Here is a 14,617-nt window from a genome sequence, read left to right as displayed (position 1 = left end):
ATATTTTGTAATAAAGGATAAAAAGACACAATACAACACAATCTATGGGATACAACTAAAGGCATGTGTAGAAGAAAATGAGTAGCCTTAAATGTTTATGTTAGTACTAGATAAAATACTTAAAATCAAAGATTGAATTATCTATCTTAGGAAGTTAGAAAAAAAGGTAAATTAAATCCAACTGAAATTAAGAAAAATATTATTTTAAAATGTAAAACAAACGGAGAAGAGAGAAAGATTCAAGTCAAAAGCGGTTCTTCTAAAATCTAAAAAAAATGGCAACTTCCTTTTTTTATTTTTTGTATTTTTCTGAAGTTGGAAACAGGGAGGCAGTCAGACAGACTCCTGCATGTGCCCGACCGAGATCCACCCGGCATGCCCACCAGGGGGTGATGCTCTGCCCATCTGGGGTGTCGCTCTGTTGCAACCAGAGCCATTCTAGCACCTGAGGCAGAGGCCACAGAGCCATCCTCAGCGCCCGAGGCCAACTTTGCTCCAATGGAGCCTCAGCTGCGGGAGGGGAAGAAAGAGAGATAGAGAGGAAGGAGAGGGGGAGGGGTGGAGAAGCAGATGGGCGCTTCTCCTGTGTGCCTGGCCGGGAATCAAACCCAGGACTCCTGCACGCCAGGCCGATGCTCTACCACTGAGCCAACCGGCCAGGGCTTATCTTGAAAGGATTTTTCTAGAAACAAGAGAAAGAAGACATATATTATCAAAATGAAGAATTAAAAATAGAACATTACCACCTAGTCTACAAATGTTAGAAAGGAAATGACAGGACATTACACATCATTTTATATAGATTATTTTAAAATTATGAAGTGAAAAAATTCCTACAAAAACACAACCTAGAAAACTGATAAAAGAAGAAATAGAAATAATCACACATTTATTAAAAAAATATAAGTTGTAATTTAAACCAGTGCTCACCCTAAAAAAATCTCTAGGCTTAAATAGTTTCATTAACAAATTCTTCTCAATATTTTAAGGGGAAATAACAACAATCTTTTTTTTTTCCAGAGACAGAGAGTCAGAGAGAGGGATAGACAGGGAGAGACAGACAAGAACAGAGAGAGATGAGAAGCACCAGTCATTATTTTCCGTTGCGACACCTTAGTAGCTCGCTCATTGATTACTTTCTCATATGTGTCTTGACCGCAGTCCTTCAGCAGACTGAGTAACCCCTTGCTCGAGCCAGCGACCTTGGGTCCAAGCTAGTGAGCTTTGCTTAAACCAAATGAGCCCATGCTCAAGCTGGCAACCTCGGTGTCTCAAACCTGGGTCCTCCGCATCCCAGTACGATGCTCTATCCACTGCACCACCGCCTGGTCGGGCAAATGACAACAATCTTATAAAAAAAACTTTCTCAGAAACTTAAAAAAGAAAAAATGCTACCCTTCCCTATTTATCATAGGAGACCACCTTGGCCTTGATGCTAAAGCCTGACCAGGACATTATAAAAAAGACATACCACTGACCAGCTGTTTCCATACACATAGATACACACACACACACACACACACACACACACAAAACTAAACAATATTGGCACAAATCTTCCACTAAAATGCCAAGAGAAAAACGCATAAGACCTAAGTTGGGTTGATTAACGAAACATGTGAATCATTTCATGTTGGAAAATCAATGTGTGCCTCTGCTTCTGCTCTCCACCCCCTTCCTGAATACGTCAGTCCCCAGGCTGGCAGGCAGAATACGGAGGGCCTCTGCAGTGGGGGACAGGGGTCCTGCAGTGGGCGAGAGAGGGGTGGCTTGGAAGAGGGGAAGGGGAGGAAGTGCTTCCATGCAGGGGAGGAGGGCGAAGATGGGAAAGATCAGTTACTTTTTATGGATTAAGCAACTGAAAATGTTAGAATGATAGATAGATAGATAGATAGATAGATAGATAGATAGATAGATAGATAGGAGATAGATTGATGGATGACAGATAAAGGATAGGTTGATAAATAGATGATAGAGGGATGGATTAAAAGAAATATAGCTGTAAATGAATGTGCGCACATATAGAGGCACACACACTTGCACACCTACACATAGGTACCTTCAATATTTGTCACCTAGCTCTGCTTGAGAGGGTCAGTGAAATCCCAACAGCCATGAGCACATCTAGCAACAGACCTTAGCTCCTAAATTGCACTTCCCACTAAAAGCAAAGGGAAATCCTTGGAGAAATGGCTCATTCCAGGTCTTGAGCAGGAAAAACACAGAGGAGCCTGAAACTGTTATGCCAGAAAGCAACAAAGTGCTCAAAGAAGAATGGGCCTTGCCAACGGACACCCCAGCCAGCTGACATGAGCTCCCACCGGACAGATCGGGGCCCGCCTGAGCAGTGAGGTGAGTAATGACAGCAACTGAGCATGGTCCATGGAGGGGAGTAAGAAACCAGGAGTCCTTTCAGAAGCTCATTAAGTAATTAGTGTAACCCTTGATGAGGAACAAGACACACACCGTCCTAGAGACTTCCCCGCGAAAATGCTGATTAATTACAAAGGAGGAGTTAGTACATTTAGAGTGGAGGAACCTGGCAGACACCAGCCACCCTGCATCAAGTGGTCAAAGTAAACATCATTAACAACCAAACAAACCTGGATGGTGTCCCCCCTGGTAGGACCCAGAAAGAATACAGTGGAATTCCCATGATGGGGACAACGGAGTCTATACCTCAGCGGAAGGAAACGTTTAACACAGGTCCAGGTTGGGGGACACTTTACAAAACAAATGATCTGTCATCTTCAAAAGTGTCAAAGTCATGAAGTCGGGGAAGGACTGGGGAACCATTCACGACCGAAGGAGACAAAGACTGCTAAAGGCAGCAAGTGATTCCAAACGAATTATTTGATATAAAAACATGGTGGAAGCAACTGGCAGAACTTAAATAAGGTCTGAGGATGAGAAGATAGGATGTGTCAGTGTTGATATCTTGATATTGATGGCTATTGAGAAGAATGTCCTTATTACAGAAATATATTCTAAAATTTTTCCAAGGGTGATGGAGGAGCATGTCGGCACCTTCCCCTCCAACGGCTTAGAGGAAACGAGTCTTTTGTAGTTGACTCCCAATTTTTCTGTGTGTTATTGTTTCAAATTTTAAAATAAATACACATATCTATCATGTTCTTTTCTCCTTTAGTTTTTTACATGTATGTGTGTCTGTAGGGGGGGTGTAATTCACCACATAAAACAAAGGAGAAAGGGATGTAATCATTGCAAAAGATGCATAAAAAGTATTTGGCAGAAATTTGCATGCCTTTGTAATTTTAAAACAAAATGCCTCTCATCAGAAAGACCTATAGCTTCTGCCCCCAGATGGGGAGAGCTGGGGTGGGGTGGGGGTATATGGTTCTTACCCTTTTAATACAACAACAAAAAAAGACAGACAACTTTAAATTCACAATTTTTAAAATCCATCAGAGAGTAGAGGTCAGGAACCAACTGGGCCGAAACCTAAGATAGGCTGATGCCGGCAGGGAGAGAACAGATGCTGGCCTGAGCTCACCTGACCAGACACCATCCGACTCCATGGGGAAGGGCTGGAAACAGGCCACAGATTGGTGGAGGTCTCCACACAGGCTGGCGGAACGTGGTGACATCACTAGGGCTGCATCGTGTGGAGGTGGACATGCCTTCTCGTAGCTCCTTTCTCCACACACGCACACACAAAAAGAACTCAGCAAGCCCTTAAAATGCCCTGTGTATGTGAACTGAGGCAAGGGAGCTGCAGAAATGCAAAGGGACAAGAAACTCCCCCAGGATCTTTCTCTTCTATTTTCAGTAGAAAAAAAAAAAAAGATAAGTTTCAATCATTGGGAGGAAGGGCACAAGTTAGGCCAAGGGAATGAGAAAGAATCCAACCCTTCAGAAAGGGCAAGATCACACAATGAGTCCACAACCACAGAGGGCGGGGTAGGAGAACCAAGAAAATCACACTCCTGTGACCCCCAGACGTGGTGCATGTCTGAAACCGTGGCTTTACCAGGACAACCGGGCTATCAGTGAGGCAATTAATTCGTCACGTGATCATCTCAATAGGTGCAGAAAAAGCACTTGAAAAAATGCAACATGCATTCCTGGTAAATATTTTCAGCAGACTAGGAATAGAAAAGAACTCCTTAAACTAACAAGCAGCAATATACAAAGAAAAAGAGAGAGAGAAAGAGAGACCCCTAAGATTGTATACACTGGAAGAGGAAGTAAAAATCCTATGGAAATAAACGTTTTGCCAGGTGTCAAGATACCAGCTCAGTATATAAAACTCAAACTGTACTAACATAGCATAGCAATGAACAATTGCAAATGTAAAATGTCATTCACAGTAACATCAAAGAATGTGAGACTTTAGGGATAATTTAACAAAATATATGGAAGACCTAGTCAATATATATATATATATATATATTGCTTTCAAGACATTAGAGAAGACTAAATAGATGGAGCGATATATACCATGTTCATGGATTAGAAGTCTCATCACTATTATCAATTCAGGAATATCAATTTCCTGAAACAATATACACATTCAACATAGTGCCAGTCAAAGCCCCAGGAGGTCTTTTTTTTTTTTTTTTTTTTTTTTTTGTAGAAATTGACAAGCTGATTCAAAAATGTATGTGAAAATGTTAAAGATCCGGCACAGCCAAAACAAGTTTGAAAAAGAAAAAAATGGAGGTCTTAGATCATCTGCTACTGAGATGTCTATAAAGTTACAGTAAAGAAACCATTGGAGTTCTGGCCCAAGGATAGGCACACAGGACAGTGGGACAAAAAAGAAAATGCAGAAATAGACTCACACCTCTATTGCAAAATTATTTTTAACAACAGGCAAATATAATTCAATGGAGAAAATAATAGTTCTCTAAAAAAATAATAATAAGGCAAGAATAAATGAATATCCACATGGGGGGGGTGAAATATGACCCCTGGCTCTTCTTTAGTGTCATACACAGAATTAGCTTTAAATGGATCAGAGACCTCAATATAGCATTCTTTAAACCTTGTGGTAGCCAGAACTTCATAGATAGGACACAAAAGGCACAAACAATAAAATGCAATGCTAATAAATTAGATTTAACCAAAATTTAAAAATGCCTGCCCTGCTCAAGACACCATTACCCAAAGATGGAAAATATTTGCAAGTCAACTATTTGATAAAGGATTTACATTCAGATCATATAAAGAAAGACCTCTTGGAACTCAACAATAAAAAGTCTTCCTTAACTGCTGGGGTGGGACCCACAGAGACAATTTCCTCAAAATTCAAGCAATTAGGAAATGCATTCCTTATGCACCGTAGAGAAAACTGTAGTGAGAGACACTGTCCAGGGGACTAGAAGACGCACCAAAATATAGAACTAAAGAGCTCTCAAGTCATTCTGTAACGCAGGGGTCAGGAACCTATGGCTCGCGAGCCAGATGTGGCTCTTTTGATGGCTGCATCTGGCTTGCAGACAAATCTTTAATAAAAATAATAGTAACGTTAAAAATATAAAACATTCTCATGGATTACAATCCATTCATTTCCTACCACTCATGTTCATGGTTGCAGGTGGCTGGAGCCAATCACAGCTGTCCTCCAGGACAATACTGAATTTTTATTGGATAATGCGTAATGTACATGGGTCATTGTATGGCTCTCACAGAATTACATTTTAAAATATGTGGCGTTCATGGCTCTCTCAGCCAAAAAGTTTCCCAATCCCTGCTGTAACTGGACCAGGATACCCACACGAGACCCAAGTCATCATAAGAAGGAAAGGTCATTTTTACAGAAGAACGCAACTGTGGAGAAGTGGACACATCAACAGTTTAGCAATACCACTGGTTCTCCAGTGTCACGTTGCAAAACAACAGGAAGTGGACTGGGGAGGAAGGAACGGAAGTTGCAAAAGGTTCGTTTCCTCACCTCTGGCAAGGCGTGTCGGCTGCTGGGAAATGACAAGCCATCTGATCCAACGCGCCAAAGACCTGAGAACGTTCATCCTCTTCAGCAAGCAGCTGTGCTTGTAGGTATTGGTCTTAAGGAAATAATTGGGTGCAAAAAATAATTACCCAGACCTTCAGTGCAGCATTATTTATGAAACAAAAATTGGAAGGATTCTAAATACCCAACTATAAGGGATGGACAAAAGACCTCTGGCTTGACCGTGCACCGAGATACTGTTCATTTAATGGCATGGTGACAAAGAATATTTGATGAATAGGGAAGATTTGCATAATTCTTTATAGGTATTTTTTTCTTACATCCTCCTATTGAAAACCAAGAGTTTTGCTGCTTTATGAATATTTCTCTAATCAGTGGGCTGTATTTGGCATCTTCTCTAACTTTTTCTCATTTCTTTTAAGTTTCTTGCAAACATTTTTTTTGTGGAGTCCTTCCCTTTAACTGTTTATCTCCCTTGAAAGGTTATTCCGTGCTTGAAATACTAGTGAAATACTGTTGCTTTCTAAAATGGCAGTATTCATAATTTATTTGTAAATGAAAAAATAAGGATGCCGTCACTTAGGAATCTATTTGGTTTGCAATAGCAATGCATATAAATTAAGTGCTTAGTTTTCAACATGATACTACAGTCTCAATAATTTATGATTTGACAGACTTGAATAAAACACTAATTACTATAACAACGTCTACTAATTTTATGATACAAATGATTATATTAGTTTTTACCAATCGCCAGCAATACGTATTTCTAGAACAAAATGGGTACACACACAAACACATTCACACACACTCTCACACACACACACACACACACACACCACACACTCACACACACTCACACACATACCACACACACTCACACTCACACACACACACACACACCACACACACACCACACACACACTCACACACACACCACACACACACTCACACTCACACACACACACACACACACACACACACACACTAGTAGATTAATTCAAACAGGGCCTCCAACACGTGTTACTTTTGAAAAGAACTGATCTAGTAATAAAATACTCTCCACCACAAATGTGAGCCAAAGCCATATTTCATTGATTTCAAATATGCAAATGTTCCCATTTCTGGCTCGCAGTCAAACCTCTCAGAAATTCTTCTCCCGGGAGGCACAGAGACCTCTACCGCCACTGCCCGGGACCGTTCCACCCCCACTAGCCGTGGCTCATGCAGGGCTCCTGTGGATGGTTCCAGGCTGCTCTCAGATCAGCCCCCGAAGAGGTGAAACCAGAATGACAGCATGGAGAGGGTGGCAGGATTCCGTGGGTCCTGGAGAGGCTGCCTCCGTGGCCAGGCTATGGGAGGCTCGTTCTGTGGAATTCTGTGGGCTGTACCACCTCTGTAGCTCTGCCTGGGACCTCGAAGAGCTAGAGTTCCTCTCTGGCGAGATCCCTGCAGTTGGCATCACCACGTGCGACGCTGCTGATAGAACTCCGATGTGTTCGTGGAGGTGGGCTGTTCTGATGGCGGCTGTCTCTTCCTCTCCATAGCACCGTCAGGCCCGGCCTCCAGTGTTACAGTTCAGGTCTCTCTGAAGACCACCCGGTGTCGCCCGTCGCATGCAGCTCAGCGCTGAAACCCTTTCCGGAATTCCTGGGAGTTCTTCTCTCACCTTTCTTCGCAAATATTTCCAGTTTCCATGAGAAACAGATCGTAAGAGACCTACATGTTGAGGGGGCAGCTTCTCACGAGTCCCCTAATATGGGACGTGCTCCACCGTTATTACTCAGTGAAGACTCACCCACTCGCCCTGAGCACGTGGATGCGTCCAGACACTCGTGGAAATGGGGCTGAAGCAGCCATGGCCATCAGCCCAGCACTCCCCGTGGGGCCCAGGGGGCTCCACTGTCCTTTGGGTTCACCCAAAGCCAACATCCTCACCAAGTCACATGGCCCCTGAGGGCAAATTGAATTAGATCACCTTGGCCCGTGCACTTGAGAAGAGAGGAAACCCAATATTTGCCCAGAAAAGGAATAAAGAAACAGCGTGCTTACGGTGCCCGTGGGCCTGCCAGGCAGGCCTGCCAGCGCAGGGCCAGCTCCTGGCTCCGACAGGAGCCCCACCAACGTTCCTGTCCCCCCTGACAGGCACACGAGCTGCTCTCCGTGTCATCCTTGGAAAGTCAGCAAAACATTACATTGAGGGGTCTTTTTTATTATTATTAAGAAATTACACAGCTGTTGTGGATAGAAAGGATGTATTTTTAGACGACTGTTTTCCTTACTTAGTATTTCATTATCGGTGTGTGCCTAAGTATATTTAATATTAACACCATTCTGCACAGTTTTTATTGGAGGGCTCCCCGTGTTGTCATTGGCCACTGGTTCACGTTGTCATGGGCCGTGTGAACTCACAGCCATAAAAGCCTACCACCCATCAAGACTGCCTGGGTTTGGCTTCCGAGCCTAACGTGGGAAATGACTTCTTTCTGCAGACTTCACTTTCGTCTCTGAGCTGTTGGGAAATAACGCTTTAGAGTGGAGTTTTGCTAAGCTTCACATTAAACGCCCCACCACATGAGAAGATGCCGTCTTTGGTAGCGGAGGTGTGCCCCGGCACAAGATGAGGTGGTCCCACGCTCCAGCACAGCAAGCTTGAAATCCTCACCACGCGTGCCACGGAGAAAAGCCATTTGGAAAGTGCTCTCTCGGTAGAGGGATGTTCCCAGTAACCGGCAAATGAAGATGAAGTGATAATAACTGAATTATGTGAATGACCCCCCAGGACCACTCTGGGTTCATCCCACCGTAAGGGCTCCTCCCTCAACAACCACCCAGTTTGTGGCTGCAGAAGTTTGATACACGTGGATGTGCTGAACACCACTAATCCTAAAACATCTACAACAGGCAACCCCTTCCGGGAGGTGCAAGGGGCTTCCCCAGGTCAAGAGAAAGTTCTCTTTATGAAAAGAGTCATCCTCCTTGCAATGAAAGAAGGAACACATCTTTCTTTTCTTTTCTTTCTTTTTTTTTGGGGGGGGGGGAGGCAACAGTACTATAGATCACATTCTACGTGAGGCTTCCTAGCTATCTCAACAAGACTGAAAATGTCACCTCACTGTTAACCCACCGCTGTTTAGCGACCAACTGCAAACTCAAAGACTTGGAGGGAGGGGCCTTGAACACCTTGAACATCACGCGGAGTCTCTGCGCACCGCTCCGCGGAGACTTTCTTGTTAAAATGGGAAAGAGGGAGAAGAAAAAAAAGAAGAAGACGAGAGGTTGGGCTGTTGACTCCATCATAAAAAAATCTGATCACACCTCCCACCAGAGAGCCTCTGCTTTGGTATCCCCAGATTCCTGATCAGTGATGTGTTGATGCCCGTCTGAAAATTTATTCGAGGTCTGTGAAACCAATCATTGAGCCGGGAACGGTTCTGAGCCTCGCCACTCCCTGACCCTCGGAAACCCTGTTACAGCACCGAAGTGTTTCTAACAAACAAAAGAGAAATTAGCTCTTTTGTTCTCAGGAACTGTCAAGCAGGTTAGTTCTTCTAACACAGTCTTTTATTAATAAATGGCGCAGATTTTCACGCCAGCGTTGCTAAAGCAAATCACATCATCGTCTGAGAGAGACATACCTATTATTTTTCAGTGATATATTGCTTTGCAAGCTGTAGCCAAAACAATCTAATAAGCACTATTAGATAAAGGGTTCTGAATATGAATGTATTGAATTTGTAGTGGGAGGAAATGAACACGTCGTAGCATTTATGTCAGATTGGGTTAAGCTCGGGCATCTCTTTCTCCTTAATAAATGCAGATCAAAAGACTTCTCTTATGTAAAAAAATAATAATACAAATTTCGGCAATATGAAATAACACAACCACTTTGTAATGTTAGGAGGAAATCAGTCAGCCGTGCGCTGCGCGGAATATAAATTATTTTAGGAGGGCAAACAGACCCTGGGATGCTTCTTCCCACACATTTATATTCATAAAAGGTTCCAAGCACCTAGAACAATAGCAGCCTTCTTTTTGCCATAAAGCATGCCGGCATTTGAATTGTCACTTATGACAGCTTGATAGACATGTACTATATAAGAAAAATATCTCCTAGCACTCGACTCGCTTAATAAATTGATTAAACTTCTCTTCCACCCATTGTTTTTGTCTTCACTTCTTCTTCAGGGCATCACCTGACGCGGAGGCTGGACTTGTTTCCAAAAGACGATGTACAAGGAGACAGTTCAATCGAGGCCTCGATGTTCCCGCACTGTCAGAAGGTCCCTCAAATGATAAATGATTGTATAATGCAAGTCTACGGTGAGGGCTGAATTATATTAGCCATCAGTGTTCAAAACCCATTTGAAACTTAATTGTGCTGTGATAGTGGTATCCCCCAGTCAGCAGAACAGCAGGTTTATAAAAATCATCTCCTATGATTGTTAAACGCTCTCCTAATGAAGCTGATGATCACAACACTTTGCAATAAATGCATCTGTCAAGATGTCACAAATGCGTGATCATGGCCTCTACACTGAACAAGGGCTTTTGCGGCGTGGGTTTATCTTCCTTGCGCGAAATTCAACAGATCGGTCTGCATATGGAAGATAATCTCCATAAAAAGAGAAAGTGCCGTATATTAAAATGGGATTATCAACTAGAACATAATCACGCCACTGTAATTATATGGTGCACCATACGTAGATGTGAACAATCATACAAGAAAATAATTGAGGGCCATAAAACTTAATTCAGAAAAATCAATAGAATATAAAAGCAATCAGATAAGGCCTCTTAAGAAATCGATCAAGGCTTGTACAAAGTCATAATGTGTTTCCCTAAGAGAAAAGGGGCTAAATGAAGCAGAGAAACCTACATAATATTCTACAAGTAGGTTTCTAGAGGTGCTTGTATATTGAAGAGGGAAGAAGAATGGGAAATGCAATTACTTTTACATTCTAGAACCACGTGGACCAGGAGCAAGAGGAATATATGTTAAATACTGTAGCCGGAAGGGCTGTTAAAGCAATTATTCGTTTTTGATCATTTATCTATATTTGTGTCTTTTTGTATCTCTCTAGAGTCTAAAAAAGCTATTAGGCTCTGCTCATTGCAACTTTATGTATCTTTATATGTTGTACGCTCAATCTGAAATACTCCAAGATTTAAATGTTGGTATAATGTGGAACGCACCGCAGGGTGAGAAGTCTGTAAGAAAGTCATCTCCCCCTTCTCCACGAGTCCCCCGAGCCCAGAGGCAGCTTCGTCTGTCACCCCCTCATCATTTCAGCAGAATTTGGCCACATAATTTGACCAGAACAGTATGTTAAGCCAAGACTGTTTTCATTATGCAATGGGGGGAAAAAAAGTTTATAAATGAAACATATTTTCCTAAGGGAATACACGACTATTGGATTGTATCCCTAAGGATCTGGAGAAATAATCAAGGGAAAATACACACTGCTTTTGAAATATTCCCACAAAACTCTGCACAATGCTACATTAGCAAGAGCTTTGCGGTTTATTTTGTATGAAAACAAATAACAAAAGCTCATATAACCTATAGGTGAAATGTATCCTTAATCCTCCAAAGCTCACTCTCTGGGCTTCTAGAGGAAACAAATAACTTTTTGTGAAACAGTTAATGTTGCCTTTATTTTAAAGGAGAAGGGGAAAAGAAGTAGCTACATTTTTTTTTTTTTTTTTTTTTTTTTTTTGTAGCCCATATTAGGCATTGCACATTTTCTGGGCCACATGATTAGATTAGCCGAATACAGATGGATGTCTAGTGCCTCTACTTTGAAAGAGAAGCGTATTTACAATTTCTGTGGAAGAATCTCTAATAGGGTCACAGTCTGGGAAAGGGAAGCATAAAAGCGCTGTGGCAAGAGAGCGGAATGGGGGAATTTACATGTTATCACTGTAATTTATGAAAATAGAAACTCAGATTATTTACTTCAAAGTTTGTTTTAATGTGTTTAGAATTCGAGTGGAACCAGCTGTTTTTCTAACTTCTAAAGATCATGTTGTTATAACCCTGTTCAAAGGGGGTGACTGTGCCGTATTTCTTTAAACAACTTAAGAGGTATTAATTACAAGAGGAAGGGCAAACGCTGCAAGTGTCTCTGCGGCCTTGGGAGCCAGACGACAGACTCTAATAACCGCATGCATCCTTGAGGGGACCAGGCCGCATGCTTGTCCTCACAAAGCCACGTTCTTCTGGTCAGGAGTCTGCAAACACACACCATCATCACCATCATCACCATCATCATCACTGCCCTCTTCACCATCATCACTCTCTTCAGACAGGGACACCACCACACAGCAGAGAGCGGCGAGGAGTGGTGGAGGGGGGTTCCCCATGGAGCGTGCCGAGTTCAGACCGAGGCTGTTGTCTCACTACAGTACCTTCCTCAGCTAGAAAAACGGGAGGTCCTCAAACCAAAACACGCATCACACAAAGACGACCCATAGAATGAGAGCCGTGTGCCGCGGGGAGACGTGGGGCTGCTGGGAAGGCAGGTGAACACGTACCGTAGTGCAAAGAGGAAGGGAAACTGTCCCACTACACGGAGGACTGTTTGCAATGGCATCAGCCAGGAACACTGAGCCCTCCAGCGGGAGAGGTGGAGCCAGCCATCGGAGCCACTTTGGGAAAAGCTGCGCTCAACAGGCGAGAGCCAGGTGCCCCTGGGTCCCCTTCACGCAGGCTTCCTGATGTCCTCAGTGCTGCTCTGCGTGTCTGTTCCTTTGGAAGTGATCTTTGGGTTACATCTTTAAAATGAGCTAAATATAGTATCAGTTAACTGGCACCGGGGGCCAGATCCAGCCCTCTGCCAAGTATGTCCCAGCCGAACCACCCATAAATATATACCCCAAAGAAAGCAGGTGTCTATACAGAACTCATACACAAATGTTCACAACGGCTTATTGATAGTAGCTTAAACATCTTAAAACGCCCCAAATCGCCATCCTCGGTGAACAGCCAAAGTGTGGCCTATCCACTCAATGAAATGCTCTTCAGCAACAAAAGAAAGGAATGAATCATGTTTTAAAAGAAAAGGAATTATTGGTGCCCACACAACATGGTTGAGCGTCAAAATATGAATTATGCCGAGTAAAAGCAGCCAAAGGAGAAAGAGTGTATATGGCCTGATTCCATCCGTGTGAACTCCTAGCAGATGCAAAGTGACACACAGTGATGGTCTCTGGTTTCCTGGGAAGGGCAGGGATTCCCGTGGAAGGGTATCGTGAAGGGTGATCACTTTGGGGGGGGGATATCCTGGTTGTGGTGTTGGTTTCACAGGCATAAGCATGTCAAATATGACCAGGCTCTACACCAGGGGTTGGGAACCTATGGCTCACAAGCCAGATGTGGCTCTTTTGATGGCTGCATCGGGCTTGCAGACAAATCTTTAATAAAAATAATAATAATGTTAAAAATATAAAACATTCTCATGTATTACAATCCATTCATTTCCTACCACTCATGTTCATGGCTGCGGGTGGCTGGAGTCAGTCACAGCTGTCCTCCGGGACAACATCAAACTTTTATTGGGTAATGTGTAAAGTACACGGGTTGTTGTATGGCTCTCATGGAATTACATTTTAAAATATGTGGCGTTCATGGCTCTCTCAGCCAAAAAGTTTCCTGACCCCTGCTCTACACTTTAAATATGTGCAATGCATTGCATGCCAATTATACCTCAATTAAAACTATAAAGCACTTTGAACAGTGGGTGTCAGGATGGTAGGTTCTCAACAACGTCATGCGCCACCGTTATTATTTTTCCACCTGGAGAGTTGTCCGGTCAGAGGATTTTCTACTGATTTAACATTTTTTTTTTTTTTTTGGTAACAGTACTTTAAGACTGAAGATAAATCAATGAATCATCGTTTTAAAATATTTCCTCCAGCCCTCCCTTTGTCTTTTAACTCTTTGTCTTGGTGCCATCGATAGGTTCAGACACACCATCAGTCTTTCCCAGGATGTTTCTGGCTTTCAGATCATATTTTTAAAGGAATGAAAGAATCATTCTTGTCTATTTCTTTTTCCATCTTGATTGAGGTATGGCTTATGGGTACTAAAATTGCCCATTCTCATTGTACGGTTGGGTGAGTTTGGGCACTTTTACGAGTTTCTACCAGCCCCAGAATTCCCTGTGTCTCTTGGCAACCACATCCTCCCAGCTTCCGCCTCCCAACAACTACTCCTCTGCTTCCTGACAGCCTTCCTTTCCCAGAATTCTGTGAAACAACTGCCTATCGGTGGTTCTGCAATGAACATGCTTTCTTTTGCATCTGGCTCCTGTCACCGTAGACTTTGAATAGTCACCCATGTTATGTAGGTATCAATATTTATTTCATTTGTATCACTGCCTAGCGTTCTTGGTGTGGACTTACCAGGGATTTGTGGATCAGCTCACCTTTTGATTGACATGTGGTTGTTTACGGTGGGGTGTGTGTGTGTGTGTGTGTGTGTGTGGTTGTGCTACTCTGAAGGCTGCTGAGAGCCATCTGTGTCCAGGCCATTCTGTGGACATGTGTTTTCATTTTCTTGGGTGAATACCCAGGGGTGGAATTACTGGGTTGTATGTTACCTTGACGAGACGTGGCAGAGCTTTCTTCCACAGAGGCTGGACCGTTTCTAATTTCAACTGGCAACATATGAAGAGTGTT

The sequence above is a fragment of the Saccopteryx leptura genome, chromosome 13, assembly GCF_036850995.1.
Source record: "Saccopteryx leptura isolate mSacLep1 chromosome 13, mSacLep1_pri_phased_curated, whole genome shotgun sequence".
NCBI lineage: Eukaryota > Metazoa > Chordata > Mammalia > Chiroptera > Emballonuridae > Saccopteryx > Saccopteryx leptura.
This window is presented reverse-complemented; position numbering follows the sequence as displayed.